The sequence below is a fragment of the Rhinatrema bivittatum genome, chromosome 6, assembly GCF_901001135.1.
Source record: "Rhinatrema bivittatum chromosome 6, aRhiBiv1.1, whole genome shotgun sequence".
Lineage (NCBI taxonomy): Eukaryota > Metazoa > Chordata > Amphibia > Gymnophiona > Rhinatrematidae > Rhinatrema > Rhinatrema bivittatum.
The window spans coordinates 286,422,633-286,432,768 of record NC_042620.1 but is presented as its reverse complement, the minus strand read 5'-3'; the positions used below and the strand labels follow the sequence as shown (position 1 = coordinate 286,432,768).

The window sequence follows — 10,136 nt, the reverse complement described above, 5'->3', positions numbered from 1 at the left end:
AATAAGCCTTATACTTCATTTTCAATGCATATCAAGCATAGCTCTCTGCTTCAACGGCAGGGGAGAAAGACTGATACTTCACGCATATCCAGCATAGCTCTCTGCTTCAACGGCAGGGGAGAAAGACTGATACTTCACTTTCAATGCATATCCAGCATAGCTCTCTGCTTTAACGGCAGGGGGAATGAAGAAAAGGGGATTTATATACAGACAACAACCAACAAGGACTGAATTACATAGTCTGGGTAAACAAATAAGCATGGGTGTAGCTTGCTTATTGCGGCGGTTAATACCCCTAACTAATTAAGCTAGTTCACTTAGATGCAGTTCCAACACTGCTCTCTACATTAATGGTGGGGGTGGAAGGGAAATAGAACTAAAAGGTTACTAAGGGCCAAGAGTAACAGATAAGTATGAGAAAAAAAAAAAGTGCGAAAGCTTGCTGGGCAGACTGGATGGGCCGTTTGGTCTTCTTCTGCCGTCATTTCGATGTTTCTATGAGGGGAACCAAAAAACCCTAGCAAAGGGTTACATTCAGATAATAGGACTAGGGGACACTCCATGAAGTTAGTAAGTAGCGCATTTAAAACAAATCTTAGAAAATTGTTTTCCATTCAATGCACAATTAAGCTGTGGAATTCATTGCCAGAACATGTGGTTAAGGCAATTAGTTTAGCTGAGTTTAAATAAAAAAAGATTTGTACAAGTTCCCGGAGAAGAAGCCCATAAACTGCTATTAGTCAAATTGACTTGGGGAATAGCCACTGCTTATTAGTGCCATTAGTAGCATGGGATCAATTTAATGGCTGGGTACTTACCAGGTACTAGTAACCTGGACTGGCTATTGTTGAAAACAGGATGCTGGGCTTGATGGACCCTTGGTCTGACCCAAAGTAGCAACTTCTTATGCTCTATGATGCTTCCCTCAGAGGGGTCTAATGATACTTAGCACAGCTGCACTCCCAATTTATGTACATTCAAGCTGGGCATGACTAAATGAAAAACTGTCAAAAAGTTGTTTTATTCTCACTTCAGGAACAAAATGACAATAGGACCAACATATATATCTTGGTTTTAACATCCTAATTGAAGAAGCAGCTTTTGTCCTAATAGACAGAGAATGACAGAAAAGCTTTAGTGATATAGCCTTGGCTTTTATTATTATTATTATTTACATTATTTACATTACCTGGTCAGAAGGGGACAGTTTCAGGCTACATAAGTATGGTAGCCAGAAAAGAGACTGAGACTAAGACTAAGAGGCACGTTAAGACTAAGAGGCACGTTAAGCAAGTATTTGTTGTCGTGGAGGCACTAAGAGATAAGATTGAAGAATCTAGAGATGTCCATTGTTCTTTTAAGGAGGAGCAGCAAGTAGATCGTATTCACTGGCTTCTGAAATACTGAACCGGAAGTGAGCACCGGCGGCAGTGAGACAGACAACAAAACGTTGCTGGACAGCAGGGGCTGAGCAAACCACGTATGAAGCTCTGGAGTATTCAGAGTAAGGAGTCTCTTGCATTTGCAGACCAGGCTGCCCGTTCGCAGGCACACAATAGACACCAATGGTCCTAGTGAGCGAGGACATCCCAGGCTTCTCAAAAAGAGCAGCCGTGGCCATCTTAATTGTAGTCCTGGGCAGGTAGGACTACAAATTTATATTTTTTTTGCTTGCGATTCGATCCTTGATAAGGATAGAAAGCAATTTGTGACTTGTTTGTAAGCCTACTGAGAGCTCTTTCTGGTGACTTTACTAAAAATCTGTTTAGCATTTTTTTTTTTTTTGTCGGCGCTGAGCTCTTGCAGAGCTTGGTGTAGGGTAGGGTTTCACAAAGTTTTAGTCAGTGTGATCCCATTGTAGCAGTTGAAAAATCATATGTACCCAGACCATGGCCAAAACAAATTAACAGGGGACTTAGTCCCCATTCAACAATCATTCCATTTCCCCCCTCTTGCACTCCAGCTATCGTGCCCCCTTTCTCAACCTGCACCCATTTCAGAAACCCCCCCAACATACGTCAGCCTTTTTTTGCATTCTCCGAACTGATCCCCTTACCCCAAGCCTTTATTTATAACCTCTCAAATGATTCTCTCTCTCATTTCCCAGACTCGCCTCCTCCCTTCCAACCCTTCTCACGTTCTCCCAGCTGACCCCTTTTTGCCCAGCTCTTCTTTTACATCCTCCAGTCTTCGGTTATTCCCCCTTTCTTATCCTCCACAGCCAATTTTTTCCAGTCCACCTCCCGAAACTCCCTGCCAGGTGATCCAGCCTTCAAAACCTTCCTACACAACAGATCTCTCCCTTCAAAACAATCCTGCCTCCAAACATTTCCCTGGCCAGGGATGGTAGCACCATTTTTCTTCTGGCCCCATATAAAGGTGGATGAGGGCAGGCTGATGATCATACCAGAGATTTTCGAGTAACAGGGTGGGCATGAGGGGGGGCAAGTCAAGCAGTATATACACAAACTTTCTCCTCTTTCATACACACACACTCGCATGTTCATTTTCACACACACATCCCCTTGCATACACTCCCAATGCCCCCCCCCCATACACATGTCTGCTCACATACACTCCTTCCCAACACATGCCCATTCACATACACTCCCTCCTCTTCCTTATATACACACCCATTCACATGTACTACCTCCTCTATATAGAAACACCCCTTCACAAATACTCCCTCCTCTCCACACACAAACACCCCCTCACATGTATTCCCTCCCCTCCACACACACACACACACACCCTCACATATACTCCTTCCCCCACACACATTCCTTTCCCCTCCACACATGCTCCCTCATATATATTCCCTCTTCCCCAACATATGCCCCTCAGATATATTCCCTCCCACCACACACACAAATGTCCCTTCATATACTATTTACTCCCTTCCCCCACATATATGCCCCCTCAGATATACTCTCTCCCCCATAAACACATGCCTCCTCACGTATACTCACCCCCCCACACACACACACACAAACACATGCCCCCTCAAATATACTTCCCCCACACACACACACATACATACACATGCTTCCTGACATAGATTTCCTTCCTCTCCTCATACACCCTCACTTATAATTCCTGCTCCCTACACACATTACCACTCACAAACATTCTGCCCCAACACACACTCTCAATCACACATTCCCTCCCCCCACCCATGCTCTCTCACATATACTCCCTCCCCCTCCACATGCACCATGTCCCCTCACATATTTTCTCTTCCCCCCACAAGCACCCTCATTAGTGCAGTTAGTGTAGCTGTGTTTGAAAAAGGATTGGATAAGTTCTTGAAGGAGAAGTCCATTGCCTGCTGTTGGTTAAGTTGACTTAGAAAATAGCCACTGCTATTGCTAGCAACAGTAGCATGGAATAGACTTAGTTTTTGGTACTTGCCAGGTTCTTATGGCCTGGATTGGCCACTGTTGGGAACAGGATGCTGGGTGTGATGGACCCTTGATCTGACCCAGTATGGCATGTTTTTATGTTCTTATATGCCTTCCCCCTACACGACCCCTCAGTTATACTCCCTCCTTTCTACATTAATACATGGCCCCTCACATTTACTACCTCGCCCCACACTCCCTTATATATACTCCCTCGCAACAGGCACACGCCTTCTCATATATACTCCTTCCCCCATACACACCCTCAGTTCCTGAACATACCCAGATCAGTCCAGAGAAGTGGGTTGTGTATCCCTACCAGCAGATGGAGTCAGAGAGCAAAACTTTGGGCACTGCCATATATACTAGAGTGCCACCTGCAGTCCCTCAGTACTTCTCTGTCTCCAGCAGTTGGTAGAGGTGCACTACCTGCAGACTTAGTTATTTTGTTGTTTTCAGTGTAGTTAGATACAAATTTTGGTTTTTCTTTCTTCTTTTTCCCTTTCGTTGCTTCCTGAGGTGTTAGGCACCTTCGTGGGCCATCCCTCGGTGGAAGCCGGGTGTCCGGGGGGTTGGGAACTCCTGATTGAGTTTCGCCTAATTCAGCTCGGGGAGTAAAGACTAGGGGCTCCTATTCTTCGAGGGAGCTCCCTGAAGCTGCTTCCTCGATCCCTGCTTGAGCTGGCTCCATAAAGTTCAGTTTAAAAAAAAAAAAGTGTGAATCTTGCAGGCAACTTTCATCTGAGGTAAGGAGTCGGCTGGGGCAGCCGGTTGGGATTGGAGCTTCGGTTCTTCCGCTCCCGGGGCTCCGAAGTGTTGATGAAGTGAGGGGGTAAGTCTGCCGTGCCCGGACCGCGTTTTCAGCACCAACGGGTGGAACTGCACAGTTGCTGCGTCGTGACCTTTTCGTCTGGTTTATAGAGTTTTCCCGCGCCACAGGCAGCGCACACGGCGGTCCGGACTAGGCTTCTCCTCCGCTCGCAGTTTCTTGTGACATGGCGCCGCGAACCAAATCGGCTGCCTGCCGCATGTGTGGAGCACGCGGGCAGGCCTTAAACGCGACATCCCTTTGCTCCTCTTGCTCCTCCGAGTTAGCAGGCTCATCCGAGTCGGGGGCCCCCCCTCGTGGGGGGGTGAATCTCACCGCGGTTCGCGGGGGGAGGAATCCTCTCCCGTTTTGTGCCCCATGGGTGAGAATCCTGTTCTGGGGGCTGGGGAACCGGCACCACTGGGACCCCCGGATGGGGGGGTGGTCCCGGAGGCTTTTTTCCCGGAGTTTGTTCTAATCATGCATCAGGCTTTCTTAGCAAGCAGACAAGCAGCAGCGAAAAGACCCGGGCAGGCGGAAGATCCCACTGAGCCACCCCGGAAGCAGGAAAGGTCCGCAGACGCTCCGCCTCGTCCTGCAGAGCGCCCTCGTCAGGTAGATGACATCAGCCGGGGTTATCAGGAACCAGACCTTGATACAGGATCGGCTCCGACAGGGCCGGCGCCCGGGATGGATCCGGACCCGAATCCTGATCTGTGGGACACGGACCACAACAACGCGGATGGGGACGACCTCCCGCTGGCGGAAGGGGATGATCCCAGTGTTGTTCATCTTTTCAAACGTGACGAGCTGCGTCCGCTGATTCCTCAGATGTTGGACGTCCTGGGCCTTAAGGTTACCCAGGAGGAATCCGATAGTGAAGGGGTTAATCCAGTCCTTGATGGAATACGGGGACCGACAACCTCGTTCCTTCTGCCTAAGAAAGTCCACAAGCTCGTGAACCGGGTGTGGGATACTCCGGATGCGGGTTTGAAGGTTGGTAGGGCAATGGCGAAGCTCTATCCCCTATCACCGGAGGTGTTGAATCTCCTGAAGATTCCAAAGGTGGACTCGGCCATCTCGGCGGTCACAAAGAAGACCACAATACCCATAGTGCGCTCTGCAGCGTTAAAGGACATGCAAGACCGTAAACTGGAGATTCAGTTCCTTCTTTTATTCCCAAAGTTGTCTCGGCCTTTTATGTCAATCAGGCGGTGGAGCTTCTGGGTTTCCCTCAATGGTCTAGGGGCTCCTCTCAGGACAAGGACCTGCATCTTTTGGATGTGAGGCGAGCTTTATTACGCTATCTGGAGGTTACCAATGACTTCCGTCATTCGGATCATTTGTTCATCCTCTTTGGGGGTCCAAAAAAGGGGGACAAGGCTTCTAAGGCGACCATTTCGCGCTGGATTAAGGAGGCAATCAGCTCCGCTTACATAGCCCGGGGGCGACAAGTGCCTTCGAGTCTCAGAGCTCATTCCACCTAGGCCCAGGCTACTTCTTGGGCGGAGTGTCAGCTCCTGTCGCCCCAGGAGATCTGTAAGGCTGCGGTGTGGTCCTCACAACACACTTTCACGAAACATTATTGACTGGACGTTAACGCGTCCGGGGAGTCGTCCTTTGGTGAGAGTGTTCTGCGCGTGGGTCTTTCGGGTTCCTGCCCAGTGTAGGGTGGCTTGGGTACATCCCACTTCTCTGAACTGATCTGGGTAGGTTCAGGAAATGAAAATTGGTTCTTACCTGCTAATTTTCGTTCCTGTAATACCACAGATCAGTCCAGAGGCCCACCCCTTTCTTCAGATACCGAAAGACTGCCTTTTGCTTGAAGTTTGCTGTGTTTTTTGCATGGAGCTTAGTTTTTGCAGATATGCTCGATGGAGCAGGTTTTGTTATGGTTGATTTGGGTTCGAATTTGTTAATGTGGGCAACGAGGTTGGCAGTTGATTTGGGTTCAACCTTGTAGGTTTGTTAGTGATATTAGTGTGGCTTGGGTACAGGCCAATACTGAGGGACTGCAGGGGGCACTCTAGTATATATGGCAGTGCCCAAAGTTTTGCACTCTGACTCCACCTGCTGGTAGGGATACACAACCCACTTCTCTGGACTGATCTGTGGTATTACAGGAACGAAAATTATCAGGTAAGAACCAATTTTCATATATACATGCACCTCCTCACTTACATCCCTCCCTCCACACACTTGCCCACTCACATATAATCCCTTCCTCCCCCACGCACATACACACAAGTCTACTCACGTACACTTCCTCACCCCCCACACATATGCCCACTCTCATGCAATCCCTCCCTCCCAAACATATGCCTACTCACATATAAACTCAAACACATGCCCCTCCTCACCCTGAACCCACCAGCAGCAGCAGCAGCAACCTCTTCCTTAGGGCACCTGTGACCAATGGAACTTCTTTTTCCATCCATGCCACATCCTGCTTCTGCTGTGCGCTGCTGGAACTTCCATGTTATCTTGCCCCCATGGGCGTTTCAGAGATTTCTACCCTCTTCCTGGCCACGCCAGCAGGCAGAAGGGAGGAGGCATCCCACTGGCCTGTTGTGGGCCAATCAGGCGGGCCGTACAGGCTGCTTACCTAGCAGGGGCCGAGGGCTGCATCTCCCCATGTGTAGGGAGACTTATTTTGTTCTCTATTTGCAGATTTCAGATGAGTCTCTGTTTGGGGAAACCTTGTGGAAGGTAAGTCTGGAGTGGGCGTGGTGGCAGTGGTTTTTGGAGAGGAAACTAGTTTCTTTACTCCCTCTCCTGCCACTGCTGCAGCTACTCCTAGAGTTCCCAGTAGCCCTACTAGCCCTGCGGCTGCGGGGGTTGCTTTGTTGAGTAGAAGCAGGTTTTCTAGGAGGATTTTTGGGGAGAATTAATTTGTTTCCCCCTTTTTTTGTCTTTGTTTTTTGTTTGTTTGTAAGACTTAGTTCCTAGTGAGAGAGAGGATTCTTTGGAGGAGAGACTTGCGGCTGTTGCTCACCCAAAGGTAAATTGTTCTTTTTCCTTGTCAATTAATTTATCTATTTAGTATTTTATTTTTCTCCCCCTAAACCATCTGCCATGGGCTGCAATAGCAGCCCCAGCTTAGCTCCTCTCTCAAAGGGAAGGATTTACACTTTTTTTTTTTTTCAATGGTTGAGTATTTTTTTTTCCTTTCTTTGATTAAAATCCCAATATTTTTTCCTGTTTTTATGGCTAATAAGTGGAATATTGAAGAATATGAAAAGGATAGGCATGTGGGAGAGGTCCTTTTGGTCTGAAAAGGGACCCATCTAGTGTCTAAAACCTCCCTGCCCTGTAAAAGAAATAGGCCTGCAGGCTGAGAGTACAGCTGCCAACTCTCCAGATTTTCTCCAGACAGTAAGGAAATTCAAAGCAGAATTAGACAGAGGGTTAAAATGTCTGGAAATTGTGCGGATGTTAATCCTGCAGTCCAGCACAGCAGCTATCTTTGCACTCGTCAGTAGCTTGCTTCTCCAAACCTAACCAGAAAGAGTTGCGGTTTAACTTCATAGCCAACAGTGACACTACTACAACTGGGAAGTTGTATTGCTAGTAGATCCCCTCCTGCCTGTGGCAAAACAGTAAGATGCCCGGCAGGGCCGTTGGCAGCTCCCCTCCCACCTATGGGACAGACAGAAAAGCCTAGCAAAGCTGCTAGACCCTCTTCTTCCACCTAAGGCACACAAGTAAAAGCCCAGTGTGGCTGCAGTAACGTTTGCACCCTTCTTCTCCCCAACTAATCCATGACAATCTCAATGTGACTGGAAATAAAAAAATTCACAGGTGTGGAGAGTGGGGGATATTTTTTTTATCCTAAACATAAGAACATGCCATACTGGGTCAGACCAAGGGTCCATGAAGCCCAGCATCCTGTTTCCAACAGTGGCCAATCCAGGCCATAAGTACCTGGCAAGTACCCAAAAACTAAGTCTATTCCATGTTACCATTGCTAGTAATAGCAGTGGCTATTTTCTAAGTCAACTTAATTAATAGCAGGTAATGGACTTCTCCTCCACGAAATTATCCAATCCTTTTTTAAACCCAGCTTCGCTAACTGCACTAACCACATCCTCTGGCAACAAATTCCAGAGTTTAATTGTGTGTTGAGTAAAAAAGAACTTTCTCTGATTAGTTTTAAATGTGCCACATGCTAACTTCATGGAGTGCCCCTAGTCTTTCTATTATCCAAAAGAGTAAACAACCGATTCACATCTACCCGTTCTAGACCTCTCATGATTTTAAACACCTCTATCATATACCCCCTCAGCCGTCACTTCTCCAAGCTGAAAAGTCCTAACCTCTTTAGCCTTTCCTCATAGGGGAGCTGTTCCATTCCCCTTATCATTTTGGTAGCCCTTCTCTGTACCTTCTCCACCGCAATTATCTTTTTTGAAATGCGGCGACCAGAATTGTACACAGTATTCAAGGTGGGGTCTCACCATGGAGCGATACAGAGGCATTATGACATTTTCCATTTTATTCACCATTCCCTTCCTAATAATTCCCAACATTCTGTTTGCTTTTTTGACTGCCGCTGCACTCTGAACCGATGATTTCAATGTGTTATCCACTATGACGCCTAGATCTCTTTCTTGGGTTGTAATACCTAATATGGAACCTAACATTGTGTAACTATAGCATGGGTTATTTTTCCCTATATGCATCACCTTGCACTTATCCACATTAAATTTCATCTGCCATTTTGATGCCCTATTTGTTTTAATTATTGAAGTATTTTATTGGTGTTTAGTAAAATTAAAAAAATAATTATTGGATGTTATTCTAGTCATCTGTTTTGAAATATTTATTCTTTTTATTACTATGGTTTTATTATCATGATTTTATATTTCTTGGTTTTATTGTTTGTTTTGTGATGCATGGTGATGTTGCTGTTTTTCCATTCTTGCACCATATACAGAGGTCCATATTAAAAGCCATTTAGACTAGGGATGTGCAATCGTTTTTCCCAAATTAGGCAATGTCAACAAAATTGCCTAATTTGGAATAGTTCGGGAGAACCGAAAAACGATTGCGTATTTTTGCGTTAGTGCGCGTTAACTCCCAATAGTGCGCACTAACCCGAAAATCGGGGCCCCTGAAAAAAAAAACCCGAACCGCGGGAAAAATAAAATTCCCGAGGGGGGGGGCCCCGAAACGAAGCCCAAAACGAAATTTTTACCTGAAGCACATCTCTAATTTAAACGGATAACTCAAGTTTTTTAGCATTCAGACATATTAATCTACATCAGTGGGTTATGCATCTCTACCAGCAGATGGAAACCGAACAAAGCTGATGTCATGGTATATATACCCCTGCACCAACCTCAGCCTGCCAGTATTCTCTGTCTCCAGCAGATGGTGGACGTGCATCTCCTACTGAGGATTGCTTTAAAAAAAAAAAAAAAAAGGAGAATCGCCCCGTTCTCCTGTGGTGATACCTTATAGTCTCTCCCTCAGTTGAGTTTTCCTGAGGTGATATCTGCGGATCCCTCCCTCAGACCAGTGCCTCAGTTCGGTAGCTGGTTTTCTGGTGTGGACTTAGCTGTAGAGAAAGAAACAGTTGAGAGGTTAATGAGTGCAGGAAGTTGAGTGCGGAAGTGAAGGCCTTTGCCCCTCTCCCCCTGCAGCCGGAGACCAACTCTATACTCGGCCAGGATGGGCTGATTTCAGGTAAGGAGTAAAAAAATAAAAGAAAAGAAGGAGTGAGGGTTTCCATTCCCCTTCTGGTCTCCGAGCCTCACCGTGCCAATCCGACATCCATTCCCACCTCCAAGGGAACTGGAGGAGTTGTAGCAGCTTGGTGGGTTGAGCAGCCTTTTTGGCTAGGCCCCGCTCTCAGGCTTGGCTTAGACGCTGCGTAGTAGGCCATGGCGGGATTCGTGCACTTTTCAGCGCACAAGTCTGCCATG

General features: G+C 46.9%; 1 protein-coding gene across 1 annotated transcript in view; it reads left to right on the top strand.

Annotated features, from left to right (window-relative positions):
- The first annotated feature begins 1,334 nt into the window (after positions 1–1,334).
- Positions 1,335–10,136, top strand: part of LOC115094716 — a 134,763-nt gene continuing 125,961 nt past the window's right edge. The window contains exons 1-2 of the mRNA XM_029607971.1: positions 1,335–1,642; positions 7,146–7,210. The gene's annotated coding sequence lies outside the window, so the exon portion shown is untranslated. The remainder of the gene's footprint in view (positions 1,643–7,145; positions 7,211–10,136) is intronic.